Source organism: Zingiber officinale, chromosome 5B, assembly GCF_018446385.1.
Source record: "Zingiber officinale cultivar Zhangliang chromosome 5B, Zo_v1.1, whole genome shotgun sequence".
Classification (NCBI taxonomy): domain Eukaryota; kingdom Viridiplantae; phylum Streptophyta; class Magnoliopsida; order Zingiberales; family Zingiberaceae; genus Zingiber; species Zingiber officinale.
Window position 1 is genome coordinate 137,633,987 of NC_055995.1, and position 22,587 is coordinate 137,656,573.

Here is a 22,587-nt window from a genome sequence, read left to right on the forward strand (position 1 = left end):
TTCTTCCCTTTCTTGTCTTTCGGGACTTCAAACGACTCTTTGACCACCATCATGGTATCTCAATCCGTGTTGAAGAATACCTCCATTTTCATCATCCAATAGGTGATGTCCCATAAGCCTCCGCCTTCAAACTTCGGCGGTTCAATCAAGTCGGTCATGTTCTTGTATTTGCTCTTTTCGGCGATTAGTCTGGAGAAGTGCAACCTTGGCTCTGATACCACTTGTTGGGGATCGGTGGCCGGCTTGAAGGGGGGTTGGATAGACGGCGCTCCCAAATCGATCGCTTCTCCTACGATGTTAGCTTGCGCAGTAGAATACAAACAAAACAAACAAGCTAAAGGCTAAAACTAAGAAAGGAAATGCAAACCGCTAACATGTTCATTTAACGTGGTTCGGAGATTAGGACTCCTACTCCACGGTGTGTCCTTGAGGTGGACGATCCCGATCCGTCGGTGGATTAGCCCCCACAAACTCCGACTATCTCAAGTAGCTCTTTGTGGGTGGAGAAACCTCACCACACTCATAAACACTTGAGAACAATTAGACTACTAATTAGGGTTTACCACCATAATTTCGTCAACTATAACCAAGCTCCTAAGCTTTGGTTATATAGGCCGCGGGTTGAAAACCCCACCTACCAGTCGACTGCGAAAACATGCAGTCGACTGCCCTCTATGAAAATTCGACCGTTACATCCCAACGTCTCGATACCAGTCGACTGCTAAAACTAGCAGTCGACTGATCCACACTGACCGAACGAACAGAAGCATTCTGTTCGCTCCCAATCGACTGCACCAATTAACTGCTAAAACATGCAGTCGACTGCTACAGTAGCGCTACAGTACTGCTACAGTAACGCTCCAGTAAAATCCTAAAATTAGGATTTTACTCCGAGTACAATCTCTCGTGCACTCGTACTCTCACCCTTATGACTCACTTGACGCTTCTTTGCAGCCTTGGCCTCTTGCCTTCAAGCCTACTTCCTTTAGCTCTCGTTCCTCGGATGCATTCAAGCCCGCGGCTCGTCCCCAATGTCATCCTTCGCGTATGCCTCGAAGTCGCTTCCCTTGGCCCTTGTCCTTGCTGCCTTGTCCACAGTCCCTCGGATGCTCCATCCTTCACCGGACCCGAAGTCGTCAACCTGAGTCACATGCGTATCCTGCAGTCCTGCACAACTCAAGTACACATATCAAACAACAAGGGTGAACCTAACTTAAACCCTTTGCCCAAACACCAAAGCTCATTCAAGCACATTTAAATAACAAAATGATTTAACTTGAACCCTCTGATATAATCAAAACATAGGTTCAATCGTCGGATACTTCCTGCACCTACACGTACCTGATCGAGAAGTCGTACCAATCGATTGAGGGTTGGTCTCGGTCCCTTGACTCCCGAATACCCATGGAGTCAGGGAAAAAAATATAATGGAAAACTAACCTGTCGGCCAGCTGAAGCTCCAACTCAATTCCTCGACTCCCGAATACTCGTGGAGTGAGGGTAGAAGATAATACGTTCGTCAGGATCCTCCAAGACTGTGATAATGGCATAGAACCTCCCAATGTCGTCCATCTTCACGTTCCAGAACAGGTGGAGAAGATTCCCACAGACGACGCCAAATTGATCCTGTTCGGAAACTGAGTCAGATGAACCGCTGGGTGAGGTGGATGGAATGTTGATCGAGTCGCGTTGTCCTGGAGGGGAGTGTGCTGAGATGACTTCTATCTTGACCAAGTCGTCAGAAGTCCTCTGGTCAACGCTACCTGTAGCCAGCGACCGGGTTGCCCCGGTCCCTGGTACCCCGAAGCTCGAGGCAGATCCAACGAATATATAAGTAATAGACTAATACTATAATAATCAAATAAAGGGAGAATGAGTACGGAGAACGTACCCTAGCCCAGGGGGCACCCTCGGATGGGACGTTGGTCAAGTTGTCATGACCCAGCAACGTAGATGAATAAGCCTGATGAAGAGCTAGATCTGATAAAGCGGAGCTGGACGCATAACGGAGCCGAAAGCGGTGACTGTTAGAGTGTATACTAAAAGCCTAGCTTTTGTAAACATTTATTTTGAAATAAAGAATCACATTGGTTAAAAATATCTATATTTATATGCTAAGTGTAGTTGTTCAATTAATTTATATTGTAGATAATATGGTGTGTAGTGTCACACACAGAATATTATGTTATAAGTTCTATATAAATTATAAACAGTAGCCCACGACTAAGATGGAAAGGAACAAACCATTGGAATAGTAGTAGTATAATTAGGTATTAGTTTATCTTGACTAATAAATTACACTAGTACACTCTGAGTGTATTGAGCAGGACCATTTAAGGTAAGTTTTTTTATATTGACTTAATAAAAGAACAAGACCTTAATTATTATGGAAGTGTGTGCTCTTTATCCTAATAGAATAACAAGCGCATATATTTAGTATTTATTTCTTTAACTTATCAAAGGGTGAGATTTAGCTTGATAAATCAAAAGGTCCGATAAGTTAGGAAATGATATTACTTATAGTGTGTGTTGTTGATTATAGAAGGAAACTATGTCCTAGTAATCTAGGTTGATAATGTCCCCAAGAGGAGCTCATAAGGATTGTTATGTTAAATCATGCAGGTGGACTTAGTCCGACATGACGATAAGATTGAGTGGTACTACTCTTGGACTGAGATATTAATTAAAATGAGTTGTCAGTAACTCAATTAATTAGTGGGCATCCGATATCTTAAACACAGGGAGATTAACACACTCATAATAAGAAGGAGCCCATAATATAATTTGGGATTGGTGCGATAGTGCAATAATAACTCTCTAGTGAAATGAGTTATTATTGATGAACTTAAAGTTGTGTGTTCGGGGTGAACACGGGATACTCGAGCTCATCGGGAGGCCAAAACTAATTTATCCTCTAGGTCCCTGTCATAGACTCATTAATGTCTCATATCCACCCATAAAAAGTCCATCTTGGTGTCCAAGAGAGGGGCCGACCCAAGGCTTGGTGACTAAGCCAAGGGCCGACCACTACCTTCTCAAAGGTGGTCGACCACAAGTAATTTGAAGGGGGCCGACACCATAATTTAAAGTATGAGGGATTTTTTGAATTTTTAAAATATTTTCTTTGTAGATATCTACAAGTTTTAAAAGAGAGATTTTAAAATTATAAAATTTTTCTTATTTGAATTAGGCCACATGGTTTAAAAGAAAGTTTTAAAAGTTTTAAAACTTTCCTTTTTAACCATTCACATGGTTTATTTTTTAAAAAAGAGAATTTTAAATTTAAAACTTTTCTTTTTTGTAACCATGTTAAAAAAGGAAATTTTAAATGAGAAGTTTTAAATCTTAAAACTTGTTTTAAAATTTCCACATTAGGAAATTAAAAGGGAGCTTGTAAAATTTTATAAGAGTTTTTCTTCTTTGCTTATAAAATTTTTACAAGATATATTTTTCTTTTTTTAAGGGCCGGTTACCCTTGCTTGGTGCCGAAGCAAGGGGCCGATCATTCAATCAATTAAGAGGAGAAAAAAGAATTAAAAAGGAGGAAAGGAAAATAAGAGGAAGATTTTAATTTTTTGTAAAAATCTTTCCTTATTTGCCTTGGGCAAGTATTATAAAAGAAGGGGAGAAGAGGCTTCATGAGGGATCAATTCTTATTCTCTTGGTTGTGCTCTCTCTTGTGGTCGACCCTCTCCCCTTTCTTTTCCCTTTTCTCTCTTTTGTTCCTTGGTGGTGGTTATGGCCGAAATTTAGAGGAGGAGGAGCTTTTGGGTGGTGTTCATCTTGGAGGTTCGTCGCCCACACGACGTCCAAGAGGAGGCGAGGAATACGGCAGAAGATCAAGAGGTCGTTGCATACAAAGAAAAGTATAACTAGTAATTATTTTCCACATCATGCTAGTTTTTCTTTGTATGAATTCCAAACACAAGAGGCATATGATTCTAGAGTTTCGAATTTGAGATTCGAGTTTGTGTTTTTTTTTTTCGAATTTATGATTCGATTGTTCTTTTTGGTTAAACCTAGAGTTATATAAGGAAATTAAATATTAGATTTTCTTAAAAAGTTTTGTCTAGACGGTGGTGGATGATCTCATACCCAAGAAGGACTAGTGCCTCGCCATGCAGTCCTAAAACCAATTTTGGAAATTAATATTTAATTGAATTTATAACATAGGTGGATTTGGATCAATAATGTTAAGTATCGTTTGTGATCCAAATCTAAACCATTAAGAACAGATAAGTTAAATTTGGAATCAATAATGTTAAATTCCGTTTGCGATTCATAATTTAATTTCTAAAGAACACAATAGGTTGTTTAGGAAAGGTTCGACACTTGTACAAAATTTTTGTACAGTGAAATCAGTACGATCTTCCTAGGACCAACCAACAACGACATGAATCCAGATGCGACCTCGGCACGCAGGCTGAGTTATGACCTTAGCGCGCAGGTCGGGATAAGACACCGATACACAGGGCGGGATACAAAATGATACGAAGGTCGGGACATAAAACATCACACAAGTCCGGTTAGAATATGATAACATCGAGGGCTCGGGGGCCCGATCAACATCGGAGGCATACGACACTGCGGGTCGAGCATCGGAGAATCGAACTGACGGATCTGAGGTGCCGGTAGCACCGCCGACGACTAAGAACTGCTCGTCGTGGGTTGTGGAGCGGGTGACATCGCTAGAAAATGCAGGGATGGTCGGTGGCGTGCCTAATCGGCGATAACGGCTGCAGCGACTGAGAAGGAATAGATGAGGTGTGCAAAAAAGGGGGAAAAGTGGCTGCAACGATGGACTGTAGTGCCAGCAACGGCTCCGACAGCTACGCGCGGCAGCGGGGAGAGAGGAAGAGGAGGGCAGTGGGGAGGGGGGAGCTGCGGTTGGTTTGCGACAAGCGATGTGGCAGGACAGGCAGGTCGTCGGCGTTCGCGCCGAGAAGACCTAAGGTGATGCCAGTAGTAGGGGAAGTGGCGCGCATGAGGTCCCTGCAACGGCGACGTTGTCCTGCAACTGGGTGAATTCGAGATAGAGAGAAGAGGAAGGGGGCAGAGATAGCGTCGGAAGGTGTGCTGCATGAGGAGGGCGGCGTCAAGTCCGTCCGGCGTCATGAGGAAGAAGAAAGTTCTCCCTACTCGTGGTGGCGGCGGACTAAGGCCACGAAGGAGAGCCTCCCCCTTTCCCTTTCCTTTTCCTTTCCCCTCTCTTAATCTCTAAATAGTGTCATGACGAAAATGCCCTCCTTATCCTTTTAATTACTTTTCTACCCCTAAAAACCATATCCACATCATATATATTGTGATTTTCTGAAATTACAGTACCAGTAGGGTTATTGAAAAATGCAACTTTTTTTTTGTTGCTCTGTTCAATTCTTTGGCACTGGTGATCACTCTGTTCATCGACCGGAATCATTGGACTTTGATTATGTGCACTATTTTGAGATGCCTGGAATTGGTCGAGGATGATTGTGGTTGATGATTAGGAGCTCCAGTTTACTTTGGGGAGCTAGTAGGGATGCTGGTGGAAGATGGAAGTGCCATGAATGATCTGGTTTTGGTACGCCGTGCCGTGGTGAATCTAGTCGAGAAACATCCGATTTTTGCGCTCGGAATCGTCATTGCTGCAGCTGCTGCTGGCGTTGTTGTTGTTGTCGTCGTTGCTGCCGTCACTGGTGGCAGCGGGGACGGGGGAGGTGGTGTTCCAGTGCGGGGAGAAATAGGGGTGCCGCAAGGGGAAGGTGAGGTTGAGCTTGGTTCACGGTGTGACGGCGAGGTGGGCAATCGGGTTGGCGGGCAGGCCAACCTCGGCGGCGAGAAGCCACTCGAAGAAGGTCTCGTTGTTCGCCATCAGGGCGTCGTAGTTGGTTGGTGTCGGTCGGAGCTCTTGCATCTGCCCGCCCGACGCGGTGCCCGCACCACCGTCCTCAGAAGAGGGCCTATCACCGATGCCGCCGATGTTGCTCTTCTTGTAGATGCGGCACAAGACCCAATCATCCAGCTACAACACAACATGACAAATCGAGCAATCGAGCACCCAAGAAGCAATCAAGTGCGATTGAATTTTTAGGGTTCTACCCGGAGCGATCCGCCCCTCTTCTTGTTTCCTACTTTCTAATGGGCCTCTAAAGTATCGAACAGGCCCAGTTATAGTCCGTCCAATTGAAGCCCACGCGTTAACCAAAGGTCAATCTTATTGATAAAAGTCAAGCTTTACATTTCAATTTTAAGGATAAATTAAAAGTGCAAAAAGAAAAAGGCAATCATAAGTAAAAAGGCAATCATAAGTAACAATAATATCAAGCAACACGGCGGGCAGATTTAAGTGATCCACGTGGAGCAGAGGAGATTATCTAGACCGTTTTTTTGTTCCAGAGCATGAACCCTTTAACCATATTAGTGGGATCCCCATTAATGTACCTGTAGGAACCATCCGGTCTCCACGTGGAGGCCCAGTTGGCGGCGCTCCCGACCCGTGGCATGGCTTTGACCTTGTTGGAGACATCAACGTTGAAGCTGGCGCCGCAGATGGTGCCCTCGCTGTCGACCCGCTGTTCATCGGCCTCATCTTGTCCATCGGATGCTCGAATCTCCTCAGGCCTCCCACGCTGTGGAACATGCAGCCTGAAAAAACCACAATTCACTCTCCGGATCAGTTTCATCGTTCGGTTTCCTTTTCCATTTCGAGTATAAATAGGGAGCTCGTGAAATTGTCACCGGCGGGGAACGGAGCATTAGACTCGCCGCAGCCGCCCTTCACAATCTCCACCTCGTCGCCGATCACCAGCAATCCGTCCGCCGCCACGCCCCAATACAAAGGCACCCCGCAGTCGGAGCTCTGCCACCAGAAGTAACGCCCAAATTAAGAAAACACACGTACGCCCGTTTAATTTCTAGCTAAAATCAGTTTGCTTACCAGGGCGGCGAAGACGGCGCCGGTGGTGTTGTCGTAGACGACGAAGGCGAAGCTTCCGGCGATGTCCTTGAGGGCCTTGTCGGCCAGGTAGGACCCGCGGTCGCGCAGCGTGCGGTAGAGCTCGATCACGAGAAGCGCCTCGTCAGCAGGCTTACAGGAGAGGCCGTACTGGCGCATCAGCGAGGTCAGGTTGTGAATGCTCCCCACGAACACGCAGTAAACATTGTCGTAGCTACAGAACAATCTGCAGAGATACACCAAAATAGAACTTTAATTTCCCTTTATTTCAGATGATTTACGTACGATTTCAAAATCTCTCGTTTCGGGAACCTTCGGTGGAGGAAAGAGGGGCGGGGAGCGTGGGGACCGATGGAGGCGAGGGAGGCGCCGCCGGCGAAGGTGGTGCAGAAGGAGACGGCAGGGTGGGCGGCTTGGAAGTGGCGGAGGATCTTTTCGCGGCTCTTGGCGCAGCGCTGCTGGAGGCAGGGATCCGGAGAGACGAGCTCCGTCGGACGGCGGGCGAAGGTCTTGCGGAAGACGGCTAACATCTCTGTTTCCTTCAAAGGAAAAGGACCGGGAATGGATTTATGGAATTGCGGATTGGGAATCGGGTGATTAATTTATTATTTATAGAGTTTATGCATGGATTAGAAGGATAATTAATTTTGATGATATAATAATTTATGGAAATAAATTGGATGAGAATGCTCACGAATCATGGACGGATGCACTGCCATGTGTTATAGATTAATTAGATTTAGTAAGTTTAGCTATGGATTTGAGAGAGATCTGATTACTCGGAAAGGAATCGTCGGTGGGGCCATATATGAAAATATGTTCTGGATTAGACAGAAAGATTGGCGCTGAGTCAGCATTCACAATGCTATAATATTATAATATTCATCATCTCATCACAAATTATAAAATCCATTGTCATATATTTATTATAACAACATCATTCTTTCAAATTTTATAATATTTAAAATATTTAAAATATTTTTAATTTTATAATTTAAAATTAAAAATAATTTCACTATGGATTCATCCACATGCTGTGTCATGTTTCGCTGTGAATACGTCTGGTTGACATGTGTCTTTTTTTTTTTTTACTTTATCCTTCCGTAAGGATATTTTATTAATTTGATCCAGAGATTGTCTTACTATTAGAAATATAATATTAACTATTTTAATTTTGTCAAGTGAAATAAATTAGTTAATTTTTTTATATATTAATTAATATCTAAAAATTCCAAAATAGAGGAAGAAGGATTAAAAAATTGATGTTCATCGTAATTGGTATTTTTTTTTGGTATATTGAAATTTTTTATACAAACTGTATGAGATTTATAGTATATTAGAAATTTAGTATATTAAAATTTTAGGATACAATATGATGTCAATTAATTGATGTTCATCTTACGTTTAGTTTTTTAAGAATAATAAAATAGTAAATAATAATTTTTTGTGAAAAATGTGGGGTCCGTGCAAAGGTATGACAGAGTTTTTGAGAGTTTTTTTTTTTAATTTTTTTATAGTGGAGAGGTATATTGGATTTTTTATTTTTGACATAGTGTAGCTAGTGGAGTAGCTAGGATTTTCACTCAGGAGGGGTAAAGTAACAGAGTCGGCGAACGATGACGGTGATGCTGACAGCAAACAACGGTGTCTGCTAAGCGAAAGGAATCAATTAAGTAAATTTCACTTCAATTAAAAAGTATTTTTTTTTATGGAGCATCGGTAAAGTGACGACATTAGCCAAGTAAACACAACGACCATACAACAAATGATAGTGACGATGATAGCAATCGGTGTCTGGCGATAGCGACTTGGGTTATAACGGTAGTAACATGTCGTGAAAGATTTTGTGGGTAAAATTAGAGTTAGAAAAAAGAATATGAAAGAAATTATACGAAGAAAAAAATGACAAGAGGAAAATAAAAGTTCAGGATTAGAGGAGGAAGAAGAAAAACGGATAAAGAAAAAAATTGACTTGGGAAAAGAGGAAAATGGATTAGGTTGAAAGGGTTTTAATTGGAATTTTTTACTAAAAAGATGAGAAAATTTTAAAATTCATGACTATATATATTTTTTATTTTTTTTCACCGTATTAATATTTTCCTTGAATTTCATGAGGTACAATCATACCCCCTGAACCTTATATAACTACGCCTTTGAGTGTAAATATGATAACGAATAAGCTCTTTAAGAGTTTCAATGTGTATGGATGTCCATGGTACATTAAATTATATAATATAGCTCATATATATATATATATATATATATATATATATATAAAAGTCCAACTCAGAGTTAAAATCGCAGACTTGGCTCTACTCCTCCTCCTCCGTGCCTTAACGAGTCCTCCTCCTCCTCCTCCTCCGTTTTTTCTCCTCCATCAGCGATCATGCCCTAACTTTACTCTTCCTCCTTCTCCTCCGTTTTTTCTCCTCCTCCTTAGTTTTTTCTCCTCCTCCTCCTCCGTTTTTTCTCCTCCTCCTCAGTTTTTTCTTCTCCATTAGCGATCATGCCCTAACTCTACTCTTCCTCCCGTGCCCTAACTCTACTCCTCAACATCCTCCTCCTCCTGTGCTTTAACGCGACCCCTCCTCCCGTGCCCTAACTCAGTTTTGTGGTGGTGTGTGAAATCAGGCGTTCGAGAAGGATTGTGCAGAGAGTACACCAGGGAGGAGGTCGATATCGAGTACGGACAGACTTGGCACTACATTTGACGGTCGCAATTTCGGTAACCCACTTTTTTCTTTTCATCTCTGCACTTTAGCGATCCTCATGTAGATAGGAAATGAAACAACCTCAATGTTCATGCTCATATGTGGATTTATTTTTTGTTGAATTATGTTTCTGATTCTAATCAATCAAGGCATGTTGCTATTATTACTTTCCGACAAGTATTTCTTTCTTCGCCTTATAACTTTTTCATTGCTTAGTTTATCTAATGTAGAATGTTTGTGTGAAAGCCCTTGACTTATTGTTGTTTGTAAATTAGTTGTATGCATGCAATTAGTCTATTATTTGCAAATTATATGAATCGGGTGAAGAATGATATGGTCATTTAGGTCTGTATACTTTTTTTAACTTTGTTTTGTCTTAGAGGGACTTTGTTTCATGTTTTTTTATTATGTCTCTGTTTTCTATTTAATTTTGGTCCTATAATTTTTTTAAAAAATAAATGTAGGTGAAGAAAGTGTCATGGAAGCAGAAAAAATTGATTTAATTGAGATAAAGGATAGCAATGACCCTACGGACCAAGACCCATCTCCATCTAGTGTAAATGAAGTCAAGATTCCTGAGATTGGAATGACATTTTCATGTGAAGAAGAAGTTCGTACTTTTTATAATTCTTATGCTCAGAATGTTGGTTTCGGTATTTGCAAATTAGGTGGTAGAAATGGAGATGATGGAAAGCAAAAATATTTCTCTATTGGATGTGCCAAAAATGGTGGAAAAGTATCTCAAGCAAAAAATATCTTATACCCTCGACCTTCTACTAAGACGAATTGCAAAGCTAAGATTAATGTTGCTATTCGAAATGATGGAAACTTTGTAATAACTAGTCAATGTCTTGAACATAATCATATCTTGAGCCCTGGAAAGTCACGATATTTTAGATGTAATAAAGTATTGGATTCAGCTATAAAAAGAAAATTAGAGCTAAATGATCAAGCTGGAATAACTTTAAGCAAAAGTTTTCAATCATTTGTAGTTGAGGCTTGAGGCTATGAGAATTTGACATTTGATGAGAGAAAGTGTAGGAATTGTATTTCAGAAGCTAGAAGGTTGAGGTTAGGGGATGAAGATGCTGAAGTTTTGAGTAATTATTTTTGTCGCATGCAAAGTAGGAACTCAAACTTTTTTTATGTGCTTGATTTAGATGGGGAATTTCGAATAAGAAATATTTTTTGGGCAGATGCAAGATGTAGAGCTACGTATGAGTACTTTTCTGATGTTGTGACTTTTGATACAACCTATTTGACTAATAGTTATGACATGCCATTTGCTCCATTTGTTGGGGTGAATCATCATGGTCAATCTATTTTGCTGGGATGTGGATTATTATCAAGCGAAGACTCAGCAACTTTCATATGGTTGTTCAAATCTTGGTTGACATGTATGCTCGGACATGCTCCAAAGGCTATAATCACAGACCAATGTCGTGCCATGACAATTGCAATTGAAGAGGTATTTCCGAATTCGCATCATCGTCTGTGTCTTTGGCATATCATGAAAAAAATTCCAGCAAAATTTGGTGGTCATGCTCAATACAAAATGATAAAGAAACAATTGAAGAACATTGTTTATAACTCACTTACAGTTGCTGAGTGTGATGATAATTGGTTGAAAATGATTGAGGGGTTTAATTTGGAAAACAATGATTGGTTGAAATCTTTGCATGAAGAACGACATAGATGGATACCTGTATACGTTAAAGATAAATTTTGGGCAGGTATGTCCACATCTCAAAGAAGTGAAAGTATGAATGCATTTTTTGATGACTACATCCATTCTAAAACATCTTTGAAGCAATTTGTTGAGCAATATGATAATGCTTTGAAGAAGAAGATTGAGAATGAAAAACATTTGGATTTTGTTTCTTTTAATTCTACCATGCCACTTATTCTTGGTCATCCTATTGAAAGACAATTTCAAAATGCATACACTAACAACTTATTTAAGTTGTTCCAAGATGAAATAAGAGGATTGATGTTTTGCGATGCCTCATTATTGAAGGAAGAAGGGACAACTTTAATATTTGAAGTAGTAGAAACTATTTTGGGAAAAAATGGAGAACCCATAAGGGAAGTTTCCTTTAGGGTACATTATACAGAGTTAGATTGCAAAGTGAAATGTATGTGCTGTCTATTTGAGTTTCGGGGAATTTTATGTAGGCATGTGATCAAAGTGTTGATAAGAATGAAGGTGACTGAGGTTCCTATAAATTATATTATGGACCGATGGCGCAAAGATATTAAGCGTGGGTATCAAAGTATCAGTAACATCTATGATGATTTTGTTTGTGATAGAGAAAGACATCGATATAATATTCTCACTCCATTGATACAAGAGATTCAACAACTTGGTGCAAAAAATGATGACAATTGTTCTATGTTGGTGGAAATCTTGAAAGACACGAAGGAAAAACTAATTGTTAATGGTCTTGAGCATTCAAGGGTTGAACAACTGAAAGGAGTATCTACATCTGGTTCAAAAGCAATATACTCTCAATTAAAAGTAAGATCTCGAGGTCGCCCACCCACAAAGAGGAAACAATCTAAGATTGAACAAATTGTGAAGAAATCAGTTGCAAAGGCCCGAAAAGAAGGTAAGTGATACATATAATATATATCTAAAATAATTGTCCAGTATTATTGTTTTGTTCAAGTAGATTCATGTGAAAGCTAACAGTTTAAATATTTTTTCTAATCTATCTTGCAGCAATAAAGATTGGGAAGTCGATGGTGGAAGACTCATGGAAAAGTGCAGGCAAGGACTAGTAGGTGAATGAGCATACTATCCTTTAGCTTATCTGTACAAAAATGTATTTATGTTTCAAGTGTTTTGGATCCTAATTATAAAAACAATTCTTAAAATAACTGACTATTGGCTTCTTTGACTTATATATCAGAAAGATGTTCTCAAAACTGTGGTCACTTATAATAAACACATTTTTTGTATTGGACTTTGGAGGCGATCAATATTAGGTGCTATTACAAGGTATCATTTTTTGCTGCATAGTTATTATTGTCATATGTCATTCACTTATCCTTAGTTTTGTTTCTGGTATAACAGACTTCTTTTTGGAGCAGAAGATCCCCCTATCACCAGCATTGTGTTGGATAATGTCTTCTCCAATTTATTTGATCTTATGATGCTTGTGGATGTTTACAAAATTTGTGTCATGTCAATTCATGGAGAAAATATTCTTTCATCGAGTTGTTCTAGAAGAGAGTTATGTAGATGTTTTCGAATATTAGCATGTTATGTAGATGTTTTGGAATAGTAGCATATTTATGTAGATGTTTTGGAATAGTAGAATATTTTGGAATAGTAGCAGCCGGGAGAAGAATTACTTCCAGAAACAGGTTTATAATCATAGTCTGTTTGCTACAAATTCAGTAAACAAAGTGGCTGCTAAATGTGCAGTGTTTCTTATAGTTTTTTCCTGTACTTTCTTGTTTGATGCATTCTGTTTTGCAGGTCCCACTGGGGAAGTTGAATCCACCCAACTAGTTGCTAGCGAGGACATAGTTTCCAAACTTGCTGCTATGGGCTTCAATTACCTCCATTGTCAAAAGGTTGCCATAAACACTGCTAATGCTGGAGTTGAGGAAGCAATGACATGGTTACTTTCTCACATGGATGATCCAGGTTTATGTCTATTCTTTGAACTTTTTTTTTAAGCAATCATCTTGTCTAAGCATATGTATTGAAGTTCATCTTTTGATCTATAGAGGATCTACAAGATATTTGGAAAGATAATTCAATTGGTATGATTTTCAACATTTCAATGCAGATATAGATAAGACTATTTCACATAACTCTCATGTAATGGAACTTCAATCTCTTGATGAGACAAGTGTTGAAACTTTAATTTCATTTGGCTTCCATGAAGAGGTTGCTAGAAAGACATTAAAGGCATCTGTAAGATTTTAAACTTGAAATCTTTTTAGAGTTGATACTCTTTTCTGATTCTGTTCTTAATTGACTGTGATTTACAATTTCCAAATTTACTGTTATGCTTCCTTATATAGTTGTTTTACAAGCTCTAACTTTGCCCATTCCCATAGGGAGGGAACATAGAGAAAGCTACAGATTGGATATTTAGTCATCCTGAGGCCTCAAGCTCAATGGATACAGATGCAACCTCAAACGGCGTGCAAGATAGTGATCCTGGAGTATCAGATGGAAGTGGATAACGATAAAATTAATATTTATTGGCAATTGTAGGATTCTCATCAAGCAACTTCTGTTAAGGCAATGCTTTTGCATGATTATTTCGTTGAAATTCTACTGTTGCCTTAGTTCATTACGTTCATGGTTTAAATGGGAAAAAGTACTGGTTAGCTTCTTGCGCTTATGATCAATGTTAGTTAATCTTTGATGATAAGACCTTTCTATTCTGCATGATGGTTCTTAAACTATTTGACTTAATGGCTTAAATCATTGTTTCTAGAAACATTGTGCATTCATTGTTCGAAATTCAAATGGTAGAAAGATTAAAGAAACTCTCTTGACTTTTTGATATCAACTAATGAATTTGTTTTGGATCCCTTGTTAAAATAGAAAGATTTGCTTATTCTCAAGATACCAGTTATATTATCATTAAAAAATTGTCAATAACTACATGGTGGAACTAAAGAGATGGATTTGGCTTGTGATATCACTGACGATTACTTTAGGGATGCCATCAACTCGGAACTCATCTTCTACTCTGCCATTATTTGTGCAGTTCAGGCACAACCTACTTGCGTATCTCAGACTTCATCAACTCTTAACCACGTAATACTCTTGTACCACCCTCTCGTAGTCTACTTGTCTCACTCGCTAAGGGATGAGTTCATAAGTAGCTTGGTTTCAGCGTATAATTTTGAATCCACACATTCCTTTGATAGCAACAATCCAGACTTCTTGATGGTTTTGCATTCACAACACAATCATTTTGGACCTTTCTGTAGCTTTTGCAAAAAGAAAAAAAATAATGAAGAGAAAGGTTCCAGGGGATTTTCAAGGACAAACTTGTGGGATCTTGTCCACGGGTATTCAGGGCCCGGTTTTGGACCATAAGCAGTTTCAACTGATCATTTCTATAGCTACATGAGTAACACACCAACATCTGCTGTCGCAACGTTAACGCAACAACAATTAAATCTGCCGTTAAACATACTAATTAACAAGATGAATTAATTAACAAAATAATATATATACTCTATAACAAAATGCTTCTCATCATCCAACAGTACTCAACACTAATTATCCTAACACAATTACAACACCAACATGATTCAAGATTCAAAAGTAGTTAACGATATAAACTAACAAACATGTCTAGAATTGCCAATATTAAGCTAGTTACATTACAACACCAACACTACTTAATACTAACTTGCTAGATGAACTAACAACTCAATCAGGATTACGGCTAAGAGAATCAAGTTCACCATCACTAATATACAAATAAATTTCGGTACATTTATTATTCCTGAATTATGTCCATGAGAAGCATTGTGCTCTAACTCAATTTTGCCTGATGAACTAGTATCAGCCGTCACCCACTTTTGCCATCTATGTTGGCCACATTTGTAATAGTATCTTCCAGGATTCTTGGTTGATCTAGAAATGCACACAAATGTTCTTCGTCCGCAGTCCCTACATGGTACAGGTTCAAATCTTGTATTGTCGATGCTGCTATAACTTGAGGATGCCATGGAATAACAACCTAATAATCAAATTTCCTTCCCTTAGATTAAAAATAAATAAATTTAACAAAAAAAAACTCTCAATAAAGAGAAGAAATATTTTCATTAACATCAATTTTAAATAGGCTCATGAAGCCAACAGAACTATCATGTCGAAAACTAAGAGCAAAAAAAGGCTCATGAAGCCAACAGAACTATCATATCGAAAACTAAGACCCAACTTAAATATCTAGTTGGAGGTATTTTATTACTGCAATTGTTCACAAGCAACAAACTGCAAAGTTTTTCAACCTCTCATTCTATATTATTCCCATTGGTTGAATGGCAAGTTGGGATAACATCCTTATTAAGGATAATACAGTTTAAATCAAAACTGAGCTCATGGTCCTTGACATGAAATTCTAGAGTACTTACATGTTAAAAAATATTTAATCATGGAAACAACATTTCTATTTGCAGGACAAGCCTTACCTGTAGAGCCGTCAATTTGGGTTGGGCCCGTCGGGTTGGCCCGCCCCGCCAAACAATTTAAGTGGGTTGAGTTGGAACTTTATTAACCCAAGCCCGCCGTGGGCCGACTCGCCTAGGCCCGCGACCCGCGCGGGTCGGCCCGCAACGGGTTGGGTTGGCCCACGGGTTGAGAAATACATGTAAACTAAGGTTTATGTTATTTTATTATCTTTCTTTATTATAATTTTGAGATAAAAATAATACTTTTCATCCAACATAAATATTTGTTTGTGTCCATTTATATTTAAAATATATATTTGTGGATACATTTAATTGATGAAATTTTTCCGAAGTAAAGCGTTGAAGATATGAAGTATTTTTTATTTTTTAAAAAATAAATTAATGGGCCCGCGGGTTGGCCCGCCAAACCCGCAACCCGCCTTGGATTGAGTTGGGTTGGAAATTTCTCAACCCGCCATGTTGACGGGTCGGCCCGCCCCGTCCCGCCAAATGGTTGACCCGCCACGGGTTGACCCGCCCCGCTACGGGTTGACCCGTTTGACAGCTCTACTTACCTGCACTTGTGGATACATTCTAGTCAAACACTAGAAAGTGATCATTCACTCTCAATATACCCTTTTAATGTCTAATTTAATCATAATATATTAAACAAGGATTTCAATTCTATATATCCTTCAGGCAATTTACCAACTATTCTTATGAGTTTCCAGAGAACATCACAGAAATGATATGGTGCTTGTCAGTGTCAAGCAAACAATAATAAGTTAACCAGAACGCAGTATAAAGTTTTAAATTCTTGAGCAAAAATTTCAATATCGCTTTACCTAATGTTGTCTCCTCCTCCGGATGTTACCTCAACAAAAAGACAATGAAGGTCAAGCTCCTTGCCTCTAATAGTTGGCACCCTGTGAAAGAAAACAAATCACAAGATTAGCTACTGGTTATGTTCGATATATAACCTATCAGTAGTATACATAAAGGAAACTATCAAGATGCTTAAGTATACACCCAATAAACGAAGATAATAGATAAATTCATGAGCTACTTTAATCCAGCACCAGGTCTCCAGCACAATTCTTCTCGAACGCCTGATTTCACACACCACCACAAAACTGAGTTAGGGCACGGGAGGAGGGGTCGCGTTAAAGCACAGGAGGAGGAGGATGTTGAGGAGTAGAGTTAGGGCACGGGAGGAGGGGTCCCGTTAAAGCACAGGAGGAGGAGGATGTTGTGGAGTAGAGTTAGGGCACGGGAGGAGGGGTCGAGTTAAAGCACAGGAGGAGGAGGATGTTGAGGAGTAGAGTTAGGGCACGGGAGGAGGGGTCGCGTTAAAGCACAGGAGGAGGAGGATGTTGAGGAGTAGAGTTAGGGCACGGGAGGAAGAGTAGAGTTAGGGCATGATCGCTAATGGAGAAGAAAAAACTGAGGAGGAGGAGAAAAAACGGAGGAGGAGGAGGAGAAAAAACGGAGGAGAAGGAGGAAGAGTAGAGTTAGGGCACGATCGCTGATGGAGGAGAAAAACGGAGGAGGAGGAGGACTCGTTAGGGCACGGAGGAGAGGTTGCGAAAAAACGGAGGAGGAGGAGGAGTAGAGCCAAGTCTGCGATTTTTACTCTGAGTTGGACTTGGCCACATCAGCTGCCACCTAAGTCGCGCTGCGAATTCGCTGAGAGAAGTCGCTGCATGCATCATTACTCATATATATATATATATATAATCTTGATCTCCTGCGCGACGCGTACAGTACGCGACTGTGCGCGTTGCGCAGGAGATCAAGCTTTATTTTTAATTTTTTTTTATTTTTTAATATTTTAAACTAACAAAAATCAATTAAAAAAATTAACATTTCCTTATATAAATTTCTAATACATTAATATATCCCCTTAACATATTACAATACTCAATAAATACTTAAATTAATTTTATTTTATTTTTTTTTTAAAACCAAACACTATAATCTAATTGGGAAATCTGAACCCCAGAGGTAAAATCTAAAAAACAAAATTGCTTTCATACTATAACCCAAAGTCTGAACCCTAGAGGTAAAATCTAAAAAAAAATTGCTTTGATACTATTACCCAAAGCCTGAACCCTAAATAGCTTTGATACTATAACCCAAAGCCTGAACCTAAGAGGTAAAATAAAAAAAAAATAGTTTCGATACTATAACCCAAAGCCTGAACCTTAGAGGTAAAATAAAAAAAAATAGTTTCGATACTATAACCCAAAGCCTGAACCCTAAAAATTAAATTTTTAAAAAATATTTTAATTATTTTTTTAATTCAAAAAATAAAAAAAAATAAAAAAAAATTAAAAGAAAAAAAAAGCGCTGAAATCCTGCGCGACTCTCACAGTCGCGCACTGTGCCGTCGCGCAGGATATCAGCGCTATATATATATATATATATATATATATATATATATATATATATATATATATATATATATATATGATTTTGATATACTGCGCGACGCGCACAAGTATATCATGATTTTTTTATTTTGATTAAAAAAATAAATAAAATATATTAATTTTGATTAAAAAAATAAATAAAATATATTTTTTATGATTTTATTGGTAGGGTTCAGGCATCCTAATTGGAATATAATTTTTTAGTTAATTTTTTTTTTAAGATTTTACATTTAGGATTTAGATTTTCCAATTGGATTATAGTATTTAGTTAAAAAAAAAGTAAAAATGAAATAAATTTAAGTATTTACGGAGTATTGTAATAGGTTAAGGGGATATCGTAACTATTAGCTATTTATATAAAAAAAAAATATATTGTTTTTTTAATTAAAATGTCTGTTTTTGTTATTTTTTTTAATTTTGAATTAAAAAAATAATTAATTTTTTTTAAGATTTTATTTTTAGAGTTCAGGTTTTGGGTTATAGTATCAAAGTTATATATATATATTTTTATATTTTACCTCTAGGGTTTAGGCTTTGGGTTATAATATCAAAGCTATTTAGGGTTCAAGCTTTGTGTTATAGTATCAAAGCTATTTTTTTTTTAGATTTTACCTCTAGAGTTCAGGCTTTGGGTTATAGTATTAAAACTATTTTTTTTTTAGTTTTTACCTCTAGGGTTCAGACTTTGAGTTATAGTATCAAAGCCATTTTTTTTTAGATTTTACCTCTAGGTTCAGGCTTCCCAATTAAGTTATAGTGTTTGGTTTAAAATAAAATTAATTTAAGTATTTATTGAGTATTGTAATATGGTGAGGTGATATATTAATGTATTAAAAATTTATACAAGGAAATGTTAAATTTTTTAATTAATTTTTTTAATTTAAAATATTAAAATATTAAAAAATTAAAAAATTTAAAAAAACTATTAATTGATCTCCTGCGCGACACGCACAGTCGCACACTGTACACGTCGTGCAGGAGATCAAAACACACACTCTCTCTCTATATATATATATATAATTCTCAAAGTCGCTCTTGCACATTGTTAAAAAATCAAAAATATTTTAAATAATATTATTTATAATATTTTTATAATATAATTCAATATAAATATATAGACACATTTATCCTACAATTTTTTATATAAAATTATTTCTCTTTTCTATTAAAACTACTTTTTTAAACTCAATTACTTTAAAATTTCCAATATAAAATTATTCTATCTTTAACTGTTTACTTGTTAGTTTTATTTTTTTTTATTTATTCAATATTTAACTCATTGAATGTATAAAAAGAATAGGTTTAATAATAATTTATTAAAAATAATAAAAAATAACATATAAAAGATGATATTTTTAAAGAGCTAGTTGGGTTAAACAAGCCCAAACTTATAGGGTTCAACATGCTAGCCAAGCTAGTCATATCAAATTGGATGACAATTTAATAAGTCATTGTTTGGCTAAACAAGTCAACCGTATTTATTCATGATATATTTCATCTCTGTCAAATCCATCATAAGTTAATGCAAGTCGATGATCACCAACTCAAACAAGTACTCCTATATCATAAGTATGATCATTTGTCATTATTTCTCATCTATCATATTTTTACAAATGGGACGGGAGTTGTAAATTTGACGATCAATTATAAGTTAATTATATAATTTATTTTCTTTCATGTAACTTAAAACGAATTATAAAAATTATCTGAGATAGAATATAATTATTTTTTTTACTATAAAAGTGAATGGAATTAGAGGAGGGAACAAGGTCCCATCTAATGCGGTTATGTACGTCTTTGATGAAGAGCTTGGCTCTTGGCAAAGTACAAAGATGGTTGTTATCTGTTTATAATGCTTAAATATGGAATTAATGGGAGAAGTTACACATTCATTGTACTATGGAATCAAATCAAGCTATTAGTTAGTCTGTAATAAATGCTGAAATGTGGAATTGAAAAAAGTTACACATTGCACTATATAAGTAAATTAAATTAGAAGAGACTAATTGATCAATTTACTTTCGAGAAAACCTACCGATGAGATTTGTCCGCCAATCAGGTTAATGAAGCAAAACCTACCGATGAGAAATCCTCTTACTTTGTTTGTTGATTGAAATGTTTTTTTAATAGGTTATCATTATTCAATAAGTAAAATCAACATAAGATAATGACATTATTATATAAGTTAGCAACCAACTGTTACATATTATAATAACTATTTACTATCTTTTATACAGTTGATCGTAATATGATAATATTTATTTGAAATGTAGTAGATATCATGAAGTTCTCTTAGTTGGTTTTATTTAATTAAATATTATTTTAACCAGCTTATCAGTTAACAATCAATTATTATACGTTATAGCAGTTACTTGTTATCTTCTATATATAATCGATCGTGATCAAATAATATTTGTTTGAAATACGATAACTATCATGGAGTCCTCTTAATTTATTTTGTTCATTGAAATATTATTTTAATTAAATTATCACTCTCAATTAAGAAAAATCAACATAAGATAATAATACTATTATAGTAGTTAACAATCATTTATTACACGCTATAGCAACTATCAATCAGCTGCTACATATTATCATAATTATCAACCAAATGCTATATATTGTAGCAGTATTTACTAATTGTTATAACCTAAATTTTAAAATTCAAAGATATTTTGGGTAATTTATTTTAAATGGACATCCATTTGATGTTACTTGAAAAAGGGATATCCATTCAAATGATGCATTTTATTTTTTCTAAAAAAATATCTTATTTATGTAATGTAATTTTTTATTGTTATAAAAAATATATTTAAAATACTAACTGAAAGTAAAAGTAAATGCTTAATAATGTTTATATAAAAAAATTTTAAATTATGAAACTGAGCACTATATGAATTTATTTATATTTAATTAGCTTTAAAAAATTATAAATCAAATAAGTTTGAAATGGAAAAAAAAATTCTCCCGTGTGTTATTATGAAGCCTCTAAAGTATCGAACAGACTCAATTATAATTGACCGTCCGTCCAATTGAAGCCCACGCGTTAACCAAAGGTCTATCTTATTGATAAAAGTCAAGCTTTACATTTCAATTTTAAGGAAAAGCATTAAATTAAAAGTGCAAAAGCAAAAGGAAATCATAAGCAACACAATAATATCAAGCAACACGGCGGGCAGATTTAAGTGTTCCACGTGGAGCAGAGGAGATTATCTAGACCGTGTTTTTTTGTTCCAGAGCATGATCCCTTTAACCATATTAGTGGGATCCCCATTAATGTACCTGTAGGAACCATCCGGTCTCCACGTGGAGGCCCAGTTGGCGGCGCTCCCGACCCGCGGCATGGCTTTGACCTTGTTGGAGACATCAACCTTGAAGGTGGCGCCGCAGATGGTGCCCTCGCTGTCGACCCGCTGTTCATCGGCCTCATCTTGTCCATCGGATGCTCGAATCTCCTCAGGCCTCCCACGCTGTGGAACATGCAGCCTGAAAAAGCCACAATTCACTCGCCGGATCAGTTTCATCGTTCGGTTTCCTTTTCCATTTCGAGTATAAATAGGGAGCTCGTGAAATTGTCACCGGCGGGGAACGGAGCGTTAGACTCGCCGCAGCCGCCCTTCACAATCTCCACCTCGTCGCCGATCACCAGCAACCCGTCCCCCGCCACGCCCCAGTACAAAGGCACCCCGCAGTCGGAGCTCTGCCACCAGAAGTAACGCCCAAATTAAGAAAACACACGTACGCCCGTTTAATTTCTAGCTAACATCAGTTTGTTTACCAGGGCGGCGAAGACGGCGCCGGTGGTGTTGTCGTAGACGACGAAGGCGAAGCTTCCGGCGATGTCCTTGAGGGCCTTGTCGGCCTGGTAGGATCCGCGGTCGCGCAGCGTGCGGTAGAGCTCGATCACGAGAAGCGCCTCGTCAGCGGGCTTACTGGAGAGGCCGTACTGGCGCACCAGCGAGGTCAGGTTGTGTATGCTCCCCACGAACACGCAGTAAACATTGTCGTAGCTACAGAACAATCTGCAGAGATACACCAAAATAGAACTTTAATTTCCGTTTATTTCAGATGATTTACGTACGATGCCAAAATCTCTCGTTTCGGGAACCTTCGGTGGAGGAAAGAGGGGCGGGGAGCGTGGGGACCGATGGAGGCGAGGGAGGCGCCGCCGGCGAAGGTGGTGCAGAAGGAGACGGCGGGGTGGGCGGCTTGGAAGTGGCGGAGGATCTTTTCGCGGCTCTTGGCGCAGCGCTGCTGGAGGCCGGGATCCGGAGAGACGAGCTCCGTCGTACGGCGGGCGAAGGTCTTGCGGAAGACGGCCAACATCTCTGTTTCCTTCAAAGGAAAAGGACAGGGA

At 38.0% G+C, this 22,587-nt stretch overlaps 3 pseudogenes; 1 reads left to right on the plus strand and 2 right to left on the minus strand.

The window, feature by feature from the left end:
• Positions 1 to 5,279: 5,279 nt before the first annotated feature.
• Positions 5,280 to 7,500, minus strand: LOC121986280 (annotated as a pseudogene).
• Positions 7,501 to 10,123: 2,623 nt separating this feature from the next.
• Positions 10,124 to 12,426, plus strand: LOC121987115 (annotated as a pseudogene).
• Positions 12,427 to 21,276: 8,850 nt separating this feature from the next.
• On the minus strand, positions 21,277 to 22,584 carry LOC121986279 (annotated as a pseudogene).
• Between the last annotated feature and the right edge of the window lie 3 nt (positions 22,585 to 22,587).